This window comes from Mesoplodon mirus, assembly GCF_964341445.2.
Source record: "Mesoplodon mirus genome assembly, chromosome: 3".
Lineage (NCBI taxonomy): Eukaryota > Metazoa > Chordata > Mammalia > Artiodactyla > Ziphiidae > Mesoplodon > Mesoplodon mirus.
Window position 1 is genome coordinate 146085253 of NC_138978.1, and position 21881 is coordinate 146107133.

At 41.2% G+C, this 21881-nt stretch overlaps 1 protein-coding gene and 1 long non-coding RNA gene across 2 annotated transcripts in view; one reads left to right on the top strand and one right to left on the bottom strand.

The window, feature by feature from the left end:
* Nucleotides 1-21881, bottom strand: part of LOC309799867 (U3 small nucleolar RNA-associated protein 25 homolog) — a 351890-nt gene that overhangs the window by 89673 nt on the left and 240336 nt on the right. The window lies entirely within an intron of this gene.
* On the top strand, nt 18067-21365 carry LOC309799878. The gene is made up of 3 exons (XR_014293373.1): nt 18067-18301; nt 19728-19824; nt 20522-21365. It is a non-coding gene; the product is annotated as an uncharacterized lncRNA (long non-coding RNA).

The following is a 21881-nucleotide window of genomic DNA, read 5'->3' on the forward strand; positions in this document are numbered from 1 at the left end:
CTCGCGCACCAGGAAACCGAGGGAAGAAAAAGTCTCTTGCCTCTTCGGCAGCTCCCGAGTTTTCCCGGACTCCCTGCCGGCTAGCTGTGGCTCATTAGCCCCCTTCCGGCTGAGTTCTCGCCGCCAGCCCCAGTCCTCTCCCCGCGCTCCGACCGAAGCCCGAGCCTCAGCTTCCAGCGCCGCCGGGGCGAGCAGACAAGCCTCTCGGGCCGGTGAGCGCCGCCCGGCACCGACCCTCCGCGCGGGAATCTCTCCGCTCCGCCCTACCCAGGTATGTGGGGGAGTTTCTTGCCTTTTGGGAGGTCTGGGGTCTTCTGCCAGCGTTCAGTAGGTGTTCTGTAGGAGTTGTTCCACGTGTAGCTGTATTTCTGGTGTATCCGTGGGGAGGACGGTGATCTCCGCGTCTTACTCTTCCGCCATCATACCCGGAAGTCTCCATTTGTTAGTTTTAAAATTACATAATAAAGGCATTACATCATACAATCTTTTGTAATCCATTGCCATTTTAAAACTATTTGTTTCCTTGTCCTCAGCAGATATGTCATAGATTATTAGTACACAAGCAAAGACTTTCAACATAACAGTACTTTATAGTGAGAAGAACTATACTGAGCTATCTCTATCCTAAGACAATGCACTAGGAAAGCACTAGGAATTCTTAAGCACTAGGAATACAGACACGATCAAGGGGCAAGTTCCTTGCCTTCGAGTATACATAATCATTATAGCAAATGCTTAAATAGCACTTTTAGTATATAACTCACCACAGCAGTCTTATTATACTCCTTTTTAATAGGTGAGCAGAGGAAGCCACAGGGAAGTCATAGGGTAAAGCCAGAATTTGAACCTAGGTAGACTATGGTACACTCTCCACTGCTTTAACTACTACGTTAAAATATGTATATATAAAAGTTATATATATATATATATATATATAACTCCAAGTATTCGAAGGTTACAAAACACTTATCTACCAAAACTCAAAAAGGAGCACAGAAACTTGCATAGAAAATAAACATGTAAAAGTTCATGAATAAACCACAATATAACCTGCTCCACATAATATACTGACTACAGTGTCCTGGGCCTCTCCCATTCCTAGGCAGCCGGAAATTACAACAAAATAATACTTTTCACCTTTGGAAGCCACACCATCTCTCATACCAACCAACCAATTACTTCCTTAGACAGAATAGGAAATTAACCTGAATATCATATATATATATATATATATATATATATATATATATATATATATATATATAGCATTACTGATGTAGAATCTTTGTTTAAAGACAATAACTTCAATAGCAGAGGGAACTTTACCATGCAGGCTTCAGATAACCTCTATATTTCTCAGATTTTATGCTAAATCATAAAATGCCATATTGTGTCTGAAGCTATTTTTTCAGTAGTCCATTTTCTTAAATGGACTAGCAAAGCAGTAAATACTGACGAACATTTTGGCTCCCAAATCCTAACAAACAATAGAGCAGGGGTCAGTAAATTATGGCTGGTGGGCCAAATCTAGTCCTCTACCAGCTTTTATAAATGAAGCTTTATTGGAACACAGCCATGTTCCTCAGTATATGTATTGTTTGTGTCTGTTTTCACATCACAGCAGCAGAGCTAAGTAGTTGCAGAAGAGATTGTATGGCTTGTAAAGCCTAAAATATTGACTGTCTGACACTTTATGGAAAAAGGTCTCCAATGCCTGCAATAGTATATAATGAAAGTGATGCTATGTAACATCTAAGACTAGGTCATAAAAGGTCATGCAGCTTTTGCATGATTCTCGTGGAATGCTTGAACCCTGGACACTCATTCTTGGGATACTCTATCTTGAATCCTAACTACCACGTTATGAGAAGTCCAAGCCACATGGGCAGCCAACTATAGGCACTCCAGTCAACAGTCCTTGTTGGGCCCAGTCTTCGAGTCATCCCATCTCAAGGGCCAGAAATGGGAATTAAAATTGTCTAGATGATTCCAGCCCCAGCCATTTCAATCCTCATGAGCTGAGGTTTCAGACATCAGTCATGGAGTAGAGACAAGCCATCTCCTCTGTGTACTGTTTGAATTGCTGACCCACAGAATCTGGGCACATATTAAAATTTTTTTTTGTTTCAACACTAAGTTTGGACTTCTTAATTATGTAGCAATACATAACTGTGTTATCTATTAGATAACACAGTTAGCTATCTCTTATCTAATAGATAATATAGCACTGTGTCTGTACACAGGAGATCTACATTTCACAGAGCACATACTTTTAGATGTGAATGTTGACTGCTCAATTTCTAAGAAGAATGTATACACACATATAGGTACAAAATGTTTATGTATATGTAAATATTAGACCTATATAAACTAATCTATATTATCCATAAAATGAGGGGCCCTTGATAATGGCTAACATTTCTTTCTGGTATTTATTGTATTCCAAGAACTGATAAATTCTTTCATTGTATGAATTTTCTCTTTTAACCCTCATAGTAACTCGCTGAGAGAAGTAATGTTATCTCTATTTTATAGATGAGAAAACTGAAGCAAAAACAGATAACATGCTCAAGAGTACTCAACAAGTAAATTTTAGAGTCAAGATTTGAGCCCAAGTTCTCAAGTTTTAGATCCCTTACTCATAGTCACTAAGCTATATACTGAGGAAGGGGATGAAAGCTGAAGCCATTACCTCATGCTCAAGAAGTTAGACAGAAACCTAGCAGGTATGGTTGAAAGAAGACAGGACTTGGAGTCGTAAGTCCAGAGCCTGAGTGATGAAATGACTTCTCCTCTCATCTAGATCTAGGTTTGTGTTTAGAAAATGAAGAAGAGCACTGCACAGTTTGATTGTTGATTTCTGTACTTAATGATACCAAAGAATGGCATTTTACCAGGGAGCTATTTTGCAGTGACATAAATTATTGATTCAAAATCAAACCTTTATTATAAATTACTGATTCAAAATCAAATCTTTATTATGTCTCCCTTGCATCAGAAGTCTTTCCCACTCTTCATTTCTTTTTAAACCCTTTCCTGTCTACTCTTGGCCAAAGCTTGAAGCCTGATTTAACATTTGGAAATAAAATAATGAAATAGTCATAACACAGCAATTCCAATGCCTACTGAAACAGAAGCTCTAAATAATTTTTCAGATAATTTAGGAAATTAAAAATATTTATATCATAGATGCAAAGACAGAAATTACTTGTGTAATAAAATAAATGGTGAGACAAAAGGTTTCTGGTCAAGTAGATTTGTTTAAATAGGAACACTAATCTGAGTTCTACCCCTGTGCTAAAACCCAGTGACAGGTTGCATACAGCTTCTAAAGGGATAGTTCAGTGCATTGGGTCAAATTCATGCCCTAAAATGTGGTATTATTAGTAGTACTAGAAGACAGAGTGTGACTGTCTTCTTTGGGACATAGATGAAGACCCCAAGATAGACAATATCAAGGACAAGTTATGTAGAATAAGATATTATCTCAGTCCTTGGACATGTCATCCAGGATAGAACAAGAAGTAGATTTATTATCAAGTACATGAAGCCAGAGACAGTAAGCAATGAGTGGTATTGGTTAAAATAGACAGGTTTTAGAAGTAGAGGCACGGATGTAGAAAACAAACTTAGGGTTACCAAGGGATTGTGGAGGGGAGGTTAAAATGGGAGATTGGGACTGAAATATATACACTACTCTGCATAAAATAGGTAACTAATAAGAACCTGCTCTTCTTATTAGCACAGGGAACTCCACTCAATACTCTGTAATGGGCTATTTGGAAACGACTCTAAAAAAAAATACAAGTGGGGCTTCCCTGGTGGCGCAGTGGTTGAGAGTCCGCCTGCCGATGCAGGGGACACGGGTTTGTGCCCCAGTCCGGGAAGATCTCACATGCCGCGGAGCGGCTGGGCCCGTGAGCCATGGCCACTGAGCCTGCACGTCCGGAGCCTGTGCTCCACAACAGGACAGGCCACAACAGTGAGAGGCCCGCGTGCAGCAAAAAAACCCCAAAAACAAAAACAAAACAAAAAAAAAGTGCGTATATGTATATATATAATTGTTTCACTTTTCTGTACACCTGAAACTAACACAACACTGTAAATCAACTATATTCCAATAAAATTTTTTTCAAAAATAGGTTTTAAGAACCATAGTCAGGGAGCAGTGTGGATTGGAAAGACCTGACTGCATCCTCAGACAGTGCTCCCCAAGCTGGCTATTGCAAGGGTGAGCATTTAAGAGATCTTTGACCTAAGGAGGACATGAGATTAACAATCTATCCCAATGTGCATGAATTATTCTCCTCGGGGCTATCAGAAATCAGATGGCATCCTAGAGCAAGGGTCAGCAGATCTTTTCTGTAAAGGGTCAGATAGTAAATATTTTGGAGTTTGTGTACCATACGTCTCTGTTGCAATTGCCTATCTGCTGCTGTAGCACAGAAACAGCCATTCACAATACCTTAATGAATGGGTGTGGCTGTGTTCAAGCAAAACGTTATGTACAAAACCAGGAGTCAAGCGAGATCTGATCAGTGGGCCAGAGTTTGCGGACCCCAGTTGTGGGTCAGTGTTCACAGCTGAATGAGTCACGAGGCCTTAAGTTCCAGTTCTCATTGTACTACTCTCTACCTGGGTGAACTTGGGTTCATCCTTTTATTTATATGGGCCACTATGTTTTTCTCCAGAAAAACAGAACCAACAGCAGGTGTATACAATGTGCCCATATATATTGATAGATATAGATCTAGATATCAATATTGATATCTAGATCTACATCCCTATCTATATAAAGATAAAGAGAGAGAGAGATTTTAAACAATTGGTTCACACAATAATAGAGGCTTGGTAAATTCATAATCTGCAGGTTAGGCTCTCTAGAGACTCTAGGAAGAGTTGCAGTTCAATTTCTGTAAGTTTTCTGGCAGAATTCCTTTTTGCCACAGGGAAGTCAGTCTTTGCTTTATTAGAACTTTAACTGATTGGATGAGGCCCACCCATAGTATGGAGGATAATCTGCTTTACTCAAAGTCCACCACCAATTTAAGTATGAATTTCATCCAAAAACACCATCACAGGGACTACCCTGGTGGCACAGTGGTTAAGGATTTGCCTGCAAATGCAGGGGACACGGGTTTGAGCCCTGGTCTGGGAAGATCCCACATGCCGTGGACCAACTAAGCCCATGCACCACAGCTACTGAGCCCGTGCACCTAGAGCCCATGCTCTGCAACAAGAGAAGGCACCGCAATGAGAAGACCGTGCACCACAAAGAAGAGTAGCCCTTGCTTGCTGCAAATAGAGAAAGCCCACGGGCAGCAATGAAGACACAACGCAGCCAAAAATATAAATAAATAAGTAAATAAGTAAATAAATAAATAAATAAACACAAAAACGCCATCACAGAAATATCCAGAATAATATTTGACCAAATAACTGGGCATGGTGACCCAGACAAATTGACATGGAAAATTTACCACCTAAGCCATAGTTTTGTCATCTTTTACTGAGAAATTTGACTCATCTGAACTATTTTCATACCTAGAAGATACCTTCTACAGGTAACATGATTTGGCGCCAAAAGCCATAAGCTAGAGCATTTCATTCCAGGTCCCTTCTCAAATATCCATGATAGGTAGAAATTTGACATCAGTAGTTCTTGAAATCTCCCCAGTGAATACAATATGCAACCAGGGCTGAGAATCTGGAGATGTAGAGAGAATTTAAATTGAACTTTAGTTAAACAGTAAAACAAGCTCTGACTCTACTGGCTGGAGCTAGACAAGGGATATGCATTTAGTGGGATGAGAAGATAAAGAACACTAGGGAGTAAATCAAATGCTTTACACCTGTGCTTAGCTAATTGTTACTCAGATAATTCAGACAATCTTACAGCATCTGAACCCTGAATTCCTTAGTTCTGTTTTAAAAAAAAGTAACTCTTCAAGTAACTGAACTCTGAGAATCATGTAAATCATAAAGAAAAAGAAAAAATCTTATTTTCTTAATTAGTTGATTTTATATATACTGTTTCACTTTCATGACATTAACTACTTATCTTTCTTTCCATTTTATGTTTGAGGAAAGTAAGGCTTTAAAAATCTCAGTAATTTTCTCAAGGTCACTTGTTAAGGGTGTGGTAGGCAGCATAATGGCTCCTAAAAATGCCCTCACCCTAATCCCTGGAACCTATTAATATGTTACCTTACATGGTGAAGAGGACTTTGCAGATATGACTGAAGTTATAGACCTTGAGATAGAAAGATTATCCTGGATTACCTCATGGAACAAATCTAATTGCATGAGTCCTTAAAAGCAGAAAACCATTCCCAACTGTAGAAAGAGAAAGATAGAGATGTCTTAATAGAAGCAGAATAACAGCGATGCAACATTTTGGGTTTTGTAGGTGGAGAAAGGGGACTCTGAGTCAGACTACAAGTGACCGCTGGCAGCAGATAAAGTCCAGGGAACAGGAACACCCCTAAGAGCCTCCAGAAAAGAATGTAGCTCTGCCAACACTTTTTTTTCTTTTTTAACCATCTATATTGGAGTATAATTGCTTTACAATGGTGTGTTAGTTTCTGCTTCATAACAAAGTCAATCAGCTATACATATACATATATCCCCACATCCTCTCCCTCTTGTGTCTCCCTACCACCCTCCATTCCCTATCCCACCCCTCTAAGTGGACACAAAGCACAGAGCTGATCTCCCTGTGCTTTGTGGCTGCTTCCCACTAGCTATCTATTTTACATTTGGTAGTGTATATATGTCCATGCCACTCTCTCACTTCATCCCAGATTATCCTTCCCCCTCCCTGTGTCCTCAAGTCCACTCTCTATGGCTGCATCTTTATTCCTGCCCTGCCCCTAGGTTCTTCATAACCATTTTTTCTTTTTTTTTATATTCCATATATATGTGTTAGCATATGGTATTTGTTTTTCCCTTTCTGACTTACTTCTCTCTGTATGACAGTCTCTAGGTCAATCCACCTCACTACAAAAAACTCAATTTCATTTCTTTTTATGGCTGAGTAATATTCCATTGCATATATGGGCCACATTTTTTTTTTTTTTTTTGTGGTAAGTGGGCTTCTCACTGTTGCAGCCTCTCCCGTTGCGGAGCACAGGCTCCGGACGCGCCGGCTCAGCAGCCGTGGATTATGGGCTCAGCCACTCCGCAGCATGTGGTATCTTCCTGGAGCAGGGCATGACCCGTGTCCCCTGCATCAGCAGGCGGACTCCCAACCACTGCGCCACCAGGGAATCCCTGTGCCACATCTTTATCCATTCGTCTGTCGATCCTGCCAACACTTTTACTTTACTCAATTGAGACCAATGTCAGACTTGTAAGGTAATAAATTTACCTTGTTTTGAGTCACTAAGTTTTTGGTAATTTGTATGAAAGCAATAAAAAACAAATACAGAAGTTCTACAAGAGCCAGGCTATATATTAATACTTAAGTATTTCTGAAATGAATTTAACATTGTGATTGACAGCAACAGCAGCAGCTTCCATGGGATCCCACCACACACTGAGGAAAAGCAGCCTAATACAAAGCAGTGACAGCAGCAGGTCACTGCCCCACACTTGGGGTAGAGGGGCACTTGTCCTACTGTAGCAGCAGCATAGCCTGAGTGGGAACCCATCCTCCTGTGGCACTAGTCCCATCAACATTAGTGTAATCTGCTAGCATCTGCTGAGCCAACAGGCCCCACATATACAAACCCTCCAACTCAGCAGCATTCAGTGAGCCAGGCTCAGGGTTTCCTGAAACTCATATCCAATGGCACTGGAAAGACCAGATATCACCTACAGTTATGAAAACATAAAAAAACAAAAACAGAACACTGGGAACTTCAGAAAGAAAAGGGGAACAATGGAATGGGTGAAAACAAATGGGGTAAATATAAGAGACTATCATTAGTCTCATGAGTTTCATAAATACTATATGATGGTCAAAGCAAAAATTATGACACCATCTGATGTGGTTCTCAATGTAGAGAAAGGAAATACTACAGAAAATCATACTTTAAAACTGGGGAATATTAAGAGACCTAAATGGAAGTAAAATTTTGAAACTTCACTTGAAGTAATAAAACACTGATTCCAGTAGACTATGATAAGTTACATATGTATACTGTAATGCCAAAAGCAACCACTAAGAAAACTATACAAACAGTATACACAAATGATTATAAATAAATAAATTAAAATGGGCTTATTAAAAAATGTTTAAGTAACCCACCAGGCAAAATAAGAGAAACACAAGACTGAGAAACTAAGGTAAAAGACAAAACAAAAAATAAAATGGTAGACCTAATCTTTAACATAGCGATAATTACATTGACTGTAAATGATCTAAGTAACCAAGTCAAAGACAGAGATTGGAAGAGTAGATTAAAAAATCACAAGCATGATCCAAGTATATACTGTCTATAAGAAGCTTACTTTAAACATCATGATATAGGTAGTTCAGAGTAAAAGGATGAAAATGATATATCATGTGAACATTAATCAGAAAAAGCAGGAATGGATAAATTAATATCAGATAAAGTAGATTTCAGAGCAAAGGAAATTATTAGGGGCAAACAGGGTCATTACATAAAGATAACAGGAATAATCCACCTAGATGACCTAGTGATACTAAATGTGTGTGCACCAAACAACAGAACTTCAAAATACATGAAGCAAACACTGAAAAAGGTAGTAAAAGGAGAAAATTTTAAATCCACAATTATTATTTGAGACTTCAACACAGCAATTTATAGAACTACCAGAGAGAAAAATCAGCAAGGATATGGAAGAACTGAAAACATCATCAATCAACAGGACATAACTGACATTTAAAGAACACACTCAATAAGAGCAGAATACATATTCAAGTGTCCGTGGAACATTCACTCATATACCATATACTGGGTGATAAAAAAACATTAGCAGATTTAAAAGAATTAAAATCATAGAGAGTATGTTCTCTAGCCATAATGGAATCAGACTAGAAATCAATAACAGAAAGACAACAGGAGAATCTTCAATCACATAAAAACTAAACATCACAATTCCAAATAACTCATGGGTAAAAAAGACAGCGTCAAGGAAAAAATTTTTAATGCATAGAATAAAAGAAAATGGAGATATAACAGATCAAAGTTTGTGGAATGAAGTAAAAGTAATGCTAAAAGGGAAGTTTATAGAACTAAATTGGGAAATAAAATATTTCAAAGCAATAATCTAATTTTCTATATTACAATAGTAAAAAAAGGAAGAGGAAAAAACACTAAACAAGCAGAAAGAAGGAATAAAGATGAAACAGAAATCCATGAACCTGAAAACAGGAAAATGGGGGGGGGGAAATCAATGAAACAAAAGGCTGGTTCTTGGAAATAAACAATTTAATCAATAAAGATCTAGCAAGACTGATAAAGGTAAAAACAGAGATGGCACAAATCACAGATATCAGAAATGCAACCAGGGATACCATGACCTATCCTGCAGGTTAATAAGGGACAAGTTATTATGAACAAGTCTACACTATAAATTCAAAAATGTAGATGAAATGGGCCAATGCTTCTACACCCAAAACTACCAAAACCCAGCCAAGATGAAATAGATAATCTCAATTTTCCTGTAACCATTAGAAACACTGATTTTTCATATAAAAACTCCCAAAAGAAATATTCAGGCTTAGATGTTTCACTTTTACCCAAGACTTAAAGAATTAAAACCAATTTTACATGATTTGATAAGAAATAGAAGTAGAGGGAACAGTTCCTAATTAATTTTATTAAGCCAGTATTACCTTGATACCAAAACCAGACAGGAATAGTATAAAAAGAAGAAGACTATAGACCAATATGTTTTATGAAATTGCCTGTAAAAATCTTCAGCCAGATATTAGCAAATTAAATCCAGAAATATATAAAAAGAATAATATATCATGACCAAGTGGTATTTATTCCAGTTATGCAAAGTTGGTTAAATATTTGAAAATCAAACAGTGTAATCCACCATATCCAATAGATAAAGGGGGAAAAGTCATGTGATCCTATCCATTAATGCAGAGAAAGCATTTGACAAAATCCAATCCCATTCATGATTTGGCACATATATACAATGAAATATTACTCAGCCATAAAAAGAAACAAAATTGAGCTATTTGTAATGAGGTGGATAGACCTAGAGTCTGTCATACAGAGTGAAGTAAGTCAGAAAGAGAAAGACAAATACCGTATGCTAACACATATATATGGAGTCTAAGAAAAAATATGTCATGAAGAACCTAGGGGTAAAACAGGAATAAAGACACAGACCTACTTGAGAATGGACTTGAGAATATGGGGAGGGGAAAGGGTAAGCTGTGACAAAGCGAGAGAGAGGCATGGACATATATACACTACCAAACGTAAGGTAGATAGCTAGTGGGAAGCAGCCGCATAGCACAGGGAGATCAACTCGGTGCTTTGTGACCGCCTGGAGGGGTGGGATAGGGAGGGTGGGAGGGAGGGAGACGCAAGAGGGAAGAGATATGGGAACATATGTATATGTATAACTGATTCACTTTGTTATAAAACAGAAACTAACACACCATTGTGAAGCAATTATACTCCAATAAAGTTGTAAAAAAATAATAATAAAATAAAAAAATTTAAAAAAAGAAGAAAAAAACCCCAAGCAAACTAGGAATAGAAAAGGAACATACTAAAACTCATAAAGAGGATCTACAAACAACCTATACCGACATTATATTTAACTGTGAAAGACTGAATGCTTTCTCTGTAAGATCAGAAACAAGGCACCGATATCTGCCCTCACCACTTTTATTAAATATATTAATGGAGGTTCTAGTAAGAAAATAAAGCAAAAATAAATAAATACATAAATTTAAAAGTTAAATTTTAAAAACATTTATTTAAAAGATAAAAGGACTATTCCTACTACGTTGAATAGGAAGGAATATATCCTACTGAATGTTGAATAGTAGTATATACTATTATATTAAATAAGGAAAAGTAAAACTGTATTTGAAGAGGAGATGATAATCTAAATGGAGAAAATACCAAGGAATCCACAAAAAGCTTGAGAAATAATATTAGTTTGTAAATGTTTTAGAGTACAAATCAACACAGTTTTATCAAATTATATATTAATAACAAATGTGTAGAAGCTTAAATAAAAATGTGATACCATTTACAACTGACCTAAATAAATACTTAAATATAAGCCCAATAAGACATTTATAGGTCCTCTATACTGAAAATTACAAAATGCTGATGAAGAAAAATTTAAAAGTCCCAAATAGTGAGACATACCTTGTTCATGGATTAGAAAACACAACATAATAAAGATGTCAATTCTCCCCAAGTTAAGAGGCTTAACAGAGTTACTCTTAAAATGCCCTCAAGGTTTTTGTGGATATAGACAAGCTTATTCTAAGATTTATATGGTAAGAAGAGGCTGAAGAATAGCTAAAACAATTTGTAAAGGAAGATTAAAATGGGAGGAATTAATCTACCCAATTTCAAGATTTTGCAGTAATGATGGAGGTTAGATACACAGATCAATGGAATGGAATAGAGAACCCAGAAATAGACTGACATAAATACATTTAACTTGTTTTTGACAGCAGTGTGAAAGCTATCAAGGAAGAATAGACTTTTCAAAAAATGGTACTGAAACAGTTGGACATCCCTCGACAAAAACAAACAAACAAAAAATGAACCTTAACCTAAACCTCCAACCACACCTTACACAAAAATTAAATCAAAGTGGATCATAATCTTAAATGTAAAAGCAGGACATTTTTAGAAAAAAAAATAGGAGAAAATCTTTGGCATCTAGAACTACGTGAATAATTCTTAGACTTGACACCAAAAGTATGATTGATAAAAGCAAAAACTGATACATTGGATCTCATCAAAATGAGTTAAAAATGCTTCATAGAAGATCATTTTAAGTGGATGAAAACTCAAATTACACAGTGGGAAAACATATTTGAAAATCCCACATGAGACAAATGACTTGTATCTATAATATACAAAGAACTCTCCAAACAACTTAAAAAAATCCAACTAGAAAATAGGCAGAAGACAGGAACAGACATTTCATGGAAGAGAATATACACATGGCAAAGAAGCACATGAAAAGATGCTCAACATCATTAGCCATTAGGGAAATGCAAATTAAGACCATAATGAGATATCAGAGAATAACTAAAATTAAAGTATAGTGACAAAATCAAATGCTGGTGAGTACATAGAAAAATTGTATCACATCACTGGTGGGAAAATAAAATGGTTTAGCCACTCTGAGAAACAGCTTGACAGTCTCTTTTAATCCTAAAAGTAGATTCACCCTACAACACAGTAATTGTACTCTTGAGCATTTATCCAAAAGAAACAAAAACTTAAGTTCCCACAGAAACTTACACATAAACGTTCACAGCAGTTTTATTTATAACAGCCAAAAACTGGCCACTACCCAAATGTCTTTCAATGGATGAATGTTGAAACAAATTGTGATAAAATCTTATGATAGAATACTACCGAGCAACAAAAAGGAACAAATTATTAATATATGCAAAAATTGAAATGAACTTCAAGGGAATGATGCGGAGGGAAAAATTTTAAAAAGCCAATCTCCAAAGATTAAGTAATTCATGATGATATTTACATATTATTCTTAAAATAACAAAACTGTGGAGATGGCGAACAGATTAGAAGTTGCCAAGGGTTAGAGATGGGGGTAACAAGTACAGCGGGGGAACTTTGTGAGGTTTTTGTGGTCCCAGTACAAATAATACAGCAATCTTGGTTTTAACCCCTAAAGATGTTTAAAAGCAATTCCTAATAAGAGGTGTCCAGATATTTAGCAATGGCAGCAGATTACAGGTATAGCTACCCAACATGACAACTTCAAAACAGATTGTACTAATTCAATGCATATGTTAATTTTAAAAAGGCCAGTCACAGTACTTAAATGGTATATATCTTAACGATATTATTCTAAGGATCCAGCTATACCAGATGGACTAGCAGGATTTTCTGTACATTCAAGCTTATTTAAGACAGTAAATCTTATAATAAGACAGTTAAAAAAAGAAAAAGAAAAAAAAACCAGCTACAGTTGGATATTCTCATAGGAAGATGAGGTGAAAATATGTAGCAGTGGTTCAAAAGCTTAAGCAGTGGCACCTAAATTTGGCTGCACATTAGAATCATCTGAAGCACTTTTTAAAAACCCTCACACCAACAATTGGTCATCCTAAACCAATAAAATCATTTTAAATCTCCTCAGACGATGCCACTGTCTAGCCAGAAGTGAGAAGCAGCGGACTAAGCAGAAGGGGATGTTTCTACAAAGATTTAACAATAAGTTCTTTCACCCAATCAGATTTACCTTCCTGCAAAGGGGTAAAGAAGGCTAGATGTTGTCCATAATTGCTTAGCTTTAATTAGCACTTGTGACTTGCCCAAAACCTAGATCATGTTTCCCCTAAATTTCATGTTATTCCCTAAGTTTTTCAAATCCAGGGCTAAGGGGTTTGCCAGGATGAGATTTTAAGTGCTCACACAGGGGAAGTCCCTGGCAAACCAGGACAGAGGTCACTCTACACTGAAATGTAAAGCATCCTAAATAACCCTGCCACTGCTCCCAAATACTAGTCTGTGCCAACCAGTGGAGAAAAGGCATTCTCCATTACTACCTCGGCAAATGCTGCTGTACTTGCCTTGGCTACTCCCTATCTTTTCCAGGCGTCTCTCCCCTTCACCTGCTGGTGGACGCTTTGGCAGCTGACAATGCAGATATTTTCAAACTTTAAGGTGAATAAAAATCATCTGGAGGGCCAGTTATAACAGAGATCACTGAGTCCCACTAGAGTTACTGATTCCATAGGGCTGGGACAGGGCCCTAAAACTTGAATATCTGACACATTATCAGGGGACGCTGGTAAAGCTGGTCAGGTTGTTACCGAATGCACGTTCGTGTGTCTGAAGCACAGTGAGGCCAAACAAACCGAAAGGTTGGAGTCTGGAGCAGAGAAAGGTTTATTGCAGGATCGAGCAAGGAGAGGGGTGGCCCGTGTTCCAAAAACCCTGAAATCTCCAAAGGATTTCAGCAAAGCATTTTTAAAGGCCAGGTGAGGGAGGGACGTCCCAGGGAATGTGATCAGCTCGTGCACAATCATCTGACTGGCTGATGTTGAGGCCACAGGGCAGGTAACATTATCCATCCTTAGGTGCCAGAAGGTCTGGGGGCTACATGCTCATGATCATCAAGGAGTTCATTTCTTCCATTGGGTGGTGGTTTTTAGCATCTGAAAACTCAAGAAATATGCCTGAGATACTATTATCTGAGTACTTCAGAGAGGAACTACAGCAGAGGCTAACTCCAAAAGGTAGAAACTGACGTTTGCTTAAAGATTTCAAGGGAAGAAAATATTTTTTCCAGAATCTTTCCAACAGACTACTAAGCGTCATCAGAATGTTTTTACTTATATTAACATAATTGCTTGGTGCTGCCATGGAAGTCATTTTCTTCTGGTTCTTTCCTCCAGGTAACTAGAGTACAGATGCTTCTGGTTTTTAAGGTAATACTCCAGCAAACCCTTAACACATGTCATGAAAAGACCTTAAGACAAAGTCCCCCAGGATTCAGGGACTGCCTCACTGCTTCGCTGAAAGGAGATGATCCAAACTGAACTCTCCACTCCAGGAGACAGGAGCTGTGTTCTCATCTGTGTTCCCCTAACTTGGTAGAAAGTTTGTTGAAGGCCAAAACTTTCAACTAGTCAGTATTTGGGGCTACTCAGAGGAAAGAAAACATGCTCTTGTATCAAGCATGTTATATGTATCTTTTAAGTCTTACAACTATCCCAATACATGTGTATCATTCCCATTGTACAGATGAAGAAACTAAGGCTAAGAGTTAAAGGCATTTGCCCAAGGTCACAGAGCTGATGAACGGGTCTGGCAGAACCTTCTACTGCTCATTAGTATCCATTTTCTCCTTTTCTTTCTAGGCACGTCTTAAACTATATTTCCTGGTCCTCTTGCTATTAGGCTGACCGCATTACTGAATTCTGCCTGTGAAATAGGGACAGAAGTGATTTTGCCACTTCCGGTCCTAGTGCGTAAAAACCTTGGTCCATCGTGCCCTTTCCCATCACTATCTGGATGACCCAGGGCACCGGGAAGCCATAAAGATGGGAGGAGCTTGCTCCCTCAGTGACTACATGGAACACAGCACCCTTCACCTTGTCCTCTGCTACCTGCACTGGACTGTGACTTGGATGACGTAAACCTTCACCGTGTTAATCCACTAAGAGTTTACTTTGTCCTGACAGCAATGGTGAAGGCAAGATCTAAAACCAAATCCAGCAGACTCTAAAGACCATCGTCTCTCATTAAGACATATTGCCACAAATACGGCAGAAATATAAAAGCCCATCTATAAAATATTATCTAATCTCACAGTTCACCTCTCTCCCACCATGCCTTTCCCACAAACAAGAATTAGATTCCTAAAGCTTTCAGAGGAAATTGGGTAAACAAAAAAATAAAATCAAGCAAGCAATCGACAAGTATTTGTTGACTGCACACTACCTGCCAAGCACAGACAAATCTGCTTTTGTTGTCACCTTGAGGTCATGAACTCTGCCCTTTGCTCTCCCGGATGGGAGGGGAGCAGAGGACAAGGTGGGAGGCAAGCCTATGCCTGTTCTTTTCAGCAATGAGATTCTCCTTCGTTCTCCCAGTGTGTTAATGAGCTACCTGGGGAGTGTCTGATTTTATGTTTGAGAAGAAGAATAGACTTTCGACCTGAAAAACATTTTTTAAATTTAACATACATTGGGACTTCCCTGACGGTCCAGTGGTTAAGACTCCGCACTTCCACTGCAGTGGGCGCAGGTTTGATCCCTGGTCAGGGAACTAAGATCCCACATGTGTGAACACAATAAAAACACTGAGCATTACAAAAAGGAATGTAACTATATATTCAAAGGAGATTTTTTAATTCTTTTAAAAATAAAATAAAATACATTATTTTCCTGAAGTTTCACATTTTACAGATTGGCAGATTGAGACTCAGAGAAGCTTAGAAACAGCCCCAGGCCACAGTGACAGAAGTTAAATTTGAACTCAGCTTTGTGCGATTCCAAGTCCTTGCTCATTGTTTCTTAAACTGGGCTGCTCTTCAGAATCAACAGGGGAATAGTTAAAACACAGATTCCTGGGCTTGGCGCCAGACTCCCAAATCACTGACCTGGGGCAGGCCTCGGCAATCTCTCTTCGCACACACCCCAGGCCTGAGTGAAGACCAGCCAAGTTTGGGATCCACTTCTCTGCACCTCGCAGTGGGAAAGCTAAGAGGGTACACGGATGCCAAGGGAGCGGAGGGGAAGAGAACAGAAGGGGGCCTTCTATGGCCTTGTCCAGGGCTGGCCCTGCTCACAGTTGAGATCCTGGCCACGAGACCCAGAGGACAATTAACGAAAGCAAGAAAAGGCCTTCTGACTCAGCTGTTTTCCTTACATCTCTACTGGGCGAAGAGGGTATCATGCCTGTGGAATTCTGCTGCATCCACAGGCATCTTCAGACCTATTTTTTAAATTCGCCAGGAAAAAAGAAAGAAGAAAGAAGAAAAGTCTGCCAAGGTTCAGAACATGCTAGTCATTTTCCGGATTCAGTAAAACTGCCTTGATTTAGTGTTCATTGCTTCCAAGCCTGCGCTCTCTGGGAGGTGGCTGGGATGAAACTGACTGCCACACTATCTTGGAAGCCAATTCATGAAGAATGGAGACAAAACCGGCAGGAGGGTACTGTTTAGCCGTGAGGAACTGAATGGTTACCTGAAGAAACATTTTAGCATATCTGTACATATCAATAGGTGCTACAGGAGCTCTGCTGCGGAACAGTAATTACTGCTGCCATTAACTGAGAGCTTAGTTTGTACATAGGCTGACCCTATAATTTATCATCCAAACTGAGCAATTGTGAAAGTGAAAGTTGGGAGAGCTATTAATAATTTCACCAGGACAAGGGTAAACCAGAATACCCCAAGCAAACTGGGATGAGTGATCACTCTATCCAAAACCCTGAGCCAAATGGGTTTCAAATTCAGACTTTTAAAAGATTTTATAGGTAATACTGTACTTGTGTGTGCATCACACACACATACAAATACCCTAGAGGAATCCAGGGCAGCACCTCATGATCAAACATTCTATTTCTGCAGCAAATATATGAATATTCACAAGAGGGATAAACAGACACTTCAGGTCAAATTTTGCCAGCCAATGATTTCTGAAAAATACTTGTTTTCAGGAAAATTGTTTCTCAAATTGTGGCAAGGGCTTGTGGACCTGTACCAAGAGCTTTAAGTACTTTCCATAGTGTGGCAGAGATGCTAGCTGTCCCACTGTAAAGGTCCTCCCCTTCTCTGATAGTAGGTAAGTGCGCCCATGGTCGTCTGGAATAAAGACTACTTCCCAGTGTTCAAAGAACACTTCCCAGTGTTCCTTGAAGCTAGGTGTGGTCATGTGACTGAGCTGTGGCCAATGAGATTTGCAAGTGGAAAGGTGATCAGGACAACCCACAAGTACAGGTACAGATGTACCTGTTGTTGACAGAGGGCATCCATTCTGATTAATTGAAATCCATGTTGTAAATACTTTGAAAATTACTTCTGGTGTGCAAAAACTTCTAGGAAGTCTCTTTAGAGAGATGGGTACGCTCTTCTCCCCCCTCCCTCCTCCTTCCTCCTGGCTGGAGTGTGGACATGATGGTTGGACCTTGGGCATCCACATCACTTTTGACCACGAAGCTGAGGGCCACAGCTTCTGATGAACCAGAAAGCTGGTAGGATCTTGGGTCTGGATAACTCCCTGGATGGCCTACCTCTGGACTGTTTGTGAGAAAATAAAACCTTTTTGATTTACGGCACAATTCATTTGTACTTTCGGTTACTCACAAAGGAACCTGTATTCTAGGATTTGCTCTTGGCCATGCCTCAAACTCTCAGATGGTGATCATGTTTATTTCTCATTCAAAGGCCTGCAAGTGGGCTGCGGTGGCTCTGCTTCAGACTGTGGGTCGTGTTCACATCTGCTCCACGCGTCTCTGAATTCTGGGACTAGTGGACGCTCAGGACGTGCTCTGTGTGTCAGGGTGAAGCTCAACCACACGAGCACACTTACAGCTTCAGCTAATGTTATGCTCCATTCCTTTGACCAAAACAAGTCACAGGACAACCCAACATCAAGGGGAGGGGACGAGGATAAAGTGAACACCTGCAGGTGATCATCTACAGAACTGATGCACGTGTGACCCCGTCCTACTGCCGCACATGCTCCAGGGGCTTCCAGGCATCACCCCTAGCATTGCGGCGAGCCAGCCGCTTCTCCTGATCCCTTCCCATAGTTCCTGGTATGCTGCCCTCCCCACCCCTAACCCCCAGAGGGCACTACCAAGGGGAGGGCCACAGGACAAGATGTCCTTCTGTTTGGTGTCCCGTCTCTGTGCTCTCCTCAAGACCACACACCAGGCTACGCCAGCGTACCTGAGGGAGAGGTTACGCGGGGGACCCTCCTACCTCACATCTGTGTCTGTCTCCCAGGGGACTTCTTCTTCTGAACCTTCTCCGATAGTTTCCACCCTGTGCTGTGTGCAGCCCCTGCCCCACAACCAGGGAGAGCCAGGGGACTTCTGGAAACGTCCTCAGAAGAGTAAGGAAGTGCATTTCCCACAAACCTCTCCTCGGGCCTTACTGTGCAACCCCAGGTCTCACCCCCGCCAAACAGTAGCTGTTTGAGGAGAGGTTTAAGTAAATTAGCCTCAGGCACACCTGAAAGCCTGAAAGAAAATACCGAGAGAAGCTGGGAGGAGGGGGTGGATGCTGGGTGTGTTGCCCACTCAGCCAGTAGGGAGCTGGGTTTGAGGGGAGAACAGACGGGCAGATTTTGCCACTAACTGGTGGTGTGACCGCCGGCACTCCCTTTTCCAGGCCTCCATGTCTTTCTTTGTTAAAAGAGGGGGTTATTCTTGATGGCATTTAAGGTGTCTTCCAGTTCTGACAGGTTGTGACCTAAGGGGGAGGGAATGGGAAGGAAGAGCCAGAGGGAGCGAGTCTGGAAGGGCACACACGGTGAGGCCCAGGGAGCTGGGCTAGCATGAGGCTGAAGTTCATGTCCTTTGGCCCTTTTCAAATTGTAACACCCACCAAGCTCAGCCCTTACCTGCCTCTGGGACCCATTCAGTGCCATGGTCTAAGGTCACAAAAACTGTCCCCAGCAGGGGGATCCATCGGCACTGACTACAGTAGGATGACACCCCTGGGTGTTGTAGCAGCTCAGGCCTCAGCGCTCACCACTCCCTGCCTTAAGGTCCGGCAACTCTAAACTACCTTTAGTTCCCAGCACACACCTGGCGACTTTTGGCCTCCAGGCTCTTACTTGCGCAGTCCCCTCTCCCTGGGATACCACTGTCTCTTCATCTCCTGTCCCCCACCCCACCTTGCCCGGCCAATGCCTCCTCATCCTTTGCAATTCAGCTTCATCCCCACCCAGGTTCAGGGCTCCTCCACATTGCTCCTGTCTGTAATCCTTCATCATTGCACTCACTCCTATCTGCTTGTGGAACTGTCCTGCCCTACTAGACTCTGAGCTTGTTGAGGGCAGAGACCATGTCTTATACGTTTTCTTTCATGCTCTTTATCTTTCATAGCACCTGACACATGACAAATGAGCAATCCATGATTGATGAACGAATGAACAAACGAACTGGGAAAGAAAAAAGCTGGAAGGAATGTCATACACGGATGGTAAAGACTACCTTTAGCTTCCCACCCCTTCTATCTGCTACACACATCATATCTGTAGTCCAGGGAAATCACGCTGAATAAACACCAGAGGTGGCCTTTAAGCCAGGAAAAAGAGATCGCCAAGGGAAGCAGCACTGTGTCTGACTGGAGGGAAATAAACGCCTTGCCTTAATGATGGTGAGGGAGAGAGTGAGTTTGGGGTGCGAGGTCTAGGAGGGGCAGGACAGTCAGGAAAGGAGTCTTTGAAGAAAGCAGGCCTTCACGGGGTCATTGAGAAGGTTGGGTTTGGTGGGCAGATGGAAACTGAGCTGTCACACATCCACGGCTCCACCTGGGCAAGGAAGAGGCTCTGAGGAGGAAATCTGAGTGTGTGAGGGGTATGTGAGGGCAGAGTGAGAACTTCAGCTGGGTTCCTGAGTCACAGAGGAATCCAGGTGGCAGAAGGAGGGTGGGCTCCCCTTCTCCCCTCTCTCACTCCTCTTTGGCTGTGCAGGGTTGCCTCAGGCCTGGTGATGTGAGTACGGGGGTCAATCCCTCCCGTGGAGCTCCTGGTAACAGACTTTGTGATGGTCCCTCAGGAGGCTACTTAGTGGGCCTGATAAGTGGCGGGGTGGGGGGCGGGGTTTAAAGAAGATGATTGATTAGATATGAATATTCTAGTCAGGAGTTTTACTGATAAGAGAATGTTTCTTTTTAGATGATGTGACAACCACCATTGTTCAGTTTCTCCGCCAAGGTTGAGTGTGCACCGGGAGGAAAGATATTAAATATCTGAAGCGTCTAAATTGTAGTGGATGTAGGAAAGGACATTTGATGTGCCCTAAGCTGACAACCGCCACCCCCGTGGGCCCCCAAGAAGAGGGGACCTCGTCTGTCCCTAAGTGTAAGCACGAATCCAACCCTGAAGCCTCCCGCAAAGAGGTCACTTAGCACCAATTAAAATCCAGGCCATTACCTCAGCAGACTCCGTGGCTTCGTCCTCTCCAGAAGCTGGAACAGCTGGCACAGGATTCTCAAGGCTGACTGGGCTGGCACCAGGACCCAATTTCACTTCCACGCACATCGCACGAGGTTGGCGCCGACTGGGGGTACTGCCCACGCACACGGTTTGTGCTGTGTGTGCAGGTGCGAGTATGCGCATGCGCAGGCGCGAGAGTGCGCAAGCGCAGCTGCGAGCGTGTGCGCGCGCAGGTGCGAAAGTGCGCATGCGCGGGTGCGACTGTGAGCATGTGCAGGTGCAAGTGTGCCCATGCTCAGGTGGGAGTGTGCGCATGAGCATCACTAGCTGTTCACACTCTTGCCCCATCCTTTCCACCATCCCAGACCCGGATCTCCGCATTCAGGGCTGATGAAACAGGGCTGTGTAAACTTGTATTCAACTCATTTTAATTGAAGGTCCTGCGGATGACCAGAAATTTTGCCTCAATTCAATAGAATTTGTAAAATGCAAGAACACCTGCTTCTTTCCGCCTAAACAATTCAACCCATCGCCAAGTCACTGGAGATGTAACCTGGGCCCCTCAGGAGCCTTTGCTCCTATCAGTGCCTTACCTGGGGGGGGGGTGGGGGGGATGGGGCTGCAGAAAAGACCCAAGGTAGAAGCAGCTGCAGTTACAGCCCTGAGATCAAACTCCTCACCAGTCCAGCTTCCTCAGAGATGATGTTCTTTCTAATGTTTGTTGTTTGTTTTAACCATATGCTTCTAATTCCTTGAATTTGCGAACAGCTAACCACACTGCCAACTGGGCTAACATAAACAGATATTAGTGTTGTAAATAAATTGAACTTACCCAACAGTTTTTAAGACTTGCAAAATGATATGGAGCATATAGTCATTACTTTGTTTCCTGGTAATTAATCATGGTGGAAATAAATAAGCCCAACCACTGCTTCCCAAGGACTGCATCTCCCAAGCCACAGGCTTCACAGAGGCTTTTCTAATTCCTGGATATTAGCTTTGCTGTCTGGCTTTGTGTTGGCTGTGCAGCCTCCAACTCCTCTTTCCTATTGGATGAGAATCTCCCATTGGATAAGGTCTTGGTAAGTGGCTACTTTGG